This window comes from Austrofundulus limnaeus, unplaced genomic scaffold, assembly GCF_001266775.1.
Source record: "Austrofundulus limnaeus strain Quisiro unplaced genomic scaffold, Austrofundulus_limnaeus-1.0 Scaffold248, whole genome shotgun sequence".
Lineage (NCBI taxonomy): Eukaryota > Metazoa > Chordata > Actinopteri > Cyprinodontiformes > Rivulidae > Austrofundulus > Austrofundulus limnaeus.
The window spans coordinates 377,805-379,812 of record NW_013952650.1 but is presented as its reverse complement, the minus strand read 5'-3'; positions in this window follow the sequence as shown (position 1 = coordinate 379,812).

The window sequence follows — 2,008 nt, the reverse complement described above, 5'->3', positions numbered from 1 at the left end:
TAATAACTTTATATTTCGTTAGTTTGAAGATATTTCGAGTTGAAAATAAATCACATTCTATAATTATGTTGACAAGACGCTATTCTGTTTGAATTAGAGTTATAATTTGAATTATAATTTTAAATGTAATAATGTAGACTAATGGCATAAATATTATTATGAAGTTAATTGAAGTTTTGAGGCATTTTAAAATGCTTGTTCTCCAGAAACGCATACAACATTTGCACGACTTGTGCATGGGGGTGCTGCGGTGCGCGACTGCCCCTCTGAATAAGTGAAACATTTTACAAATACTACCAAAAGGATCAAAGAACTAAAAATTATTAAAGATTTACAAGTTGTTTCAACACTGAGCCAGTTTTTCAGTTCTTATTCCAAAAATGTTTGTTTGGTCTACAACACTCAAACTGAGCTTTCATGTAAAAAAATGGAAAATTTTTCATAAATCTTACAAGTACTACCAAAAAGTAAAAAGGAACTAAAAGTTAAAGATTTTTACGGTAGTTTCAAATCAGAACCACTTTTTCAGTTCTGGTCTCAAAAGTGTGTTTCATTCGCTCTACTCAACACAAAATAAGTTTTCATGGGGAAAAAGTAAGATATTTTTTTAAATCTTACAAACACTACCAAAACGTATCAAGAAACTAAAAGTTATCAAAGATTTTTCAAGGCTATTTCAAATCAGAGGCTGTTTTTCATTTCTTGTTTCAAAAGTGGGCTTCATTGGCTCTACTCAACACAAAAAAAGTTTTCATGCAGAAAAAGCAAGACTTTTTCCAAAATCTTACAAATACGAACAAAAAGTATCAAGAAACAAAAAGTAAAAAAGTATGTTTACGTTTTTTGAAATCAGAGGCTGTTTTTCAGTTCTTGTCTCAAAAGTGGGCTTCGTTCGCTCTGTAGAAAACAAAATTAGTTTTCATGTTGAAAAATAGGATTTTTTTTCATAAATCTTTCGAATACTACTGAAATGTAATATGGAATTTAAAGTTATCAAAGATTTTAAAGTTCTTTCAAATTAGAGCCAGTACATCAGTTCTTATAACAAAAGTCTGCTTCCTTTGGTCTACAACAACTGTGTTTTCATGTAAAAAAGAAAAAAGAATTTTTTTCAAAAATCTTACAAGTACTACCAAAATGTTTCAAGGAACTAAAAGTTTACAAAGATTTTCAAGGTTTCAAATCAGAAACACTTTTTCTGTTCTGGTCTCAAAAGTGTGCTTAATTCGCTCTACTCAACACAAAATAAGTTTTGATGGGGAAAAAGTAAGATTTTTTTTAATTTATAAATACTAACAAAAAGTATCCAGAAACTAAAAGTTAACAAAGATGTTTAAGTTTTTTTTTTTTTCAAATCAGAAGCTGTTTTTCATTTCTTGTCTCAAAAGCGGGCTTTGTTCGCTCTATAGAACACAAAATTAGTTATCCTGTTGAAAAATAGGATTTTTTCACAAATCTTATAAATACTACTGAAATGTATTAAGGGATTTAAAGTTACATCAAGATGGGCAACAGTCGTATTGCACAGCTTAAAGATTATGTTGATGACGATGAGTTAACTCCCAGAGTTGTGTTGGACAATAGTTTAAATAAACACGGAGAGACTTTTATTAATTTCCTCAAAGACTCTAAATGTTGTGTCCTAAATGGAAGAATAAATCCTGAAAATGATAATTTTACTTCCATTTCAGTCAGGGGTAGTGCTGTGGTCGATTATATTATAACCCCACACACGGATTTAGAAACATGTGTAGAATTTAAAGTTTTTACTCCTTTTGATTTGGTAGAAAGGAATGATCAAGATGTGGTAAATATGATTGATGATGGGTGTAGGCTGCCTGATCACTCTGTACTTTATTTACGTTTCCAGTCAGAAAAGTTATTCTTTAGGAAAAATTCAGACATTGAACCTCAGTTTAAAAGACCAATAAGAATTTTGCCTGATGATTTTCTTGCTTCAGATGCTTGTTATATTTCTCTCTGTAACATTGTGGATCAACTAGAGAAA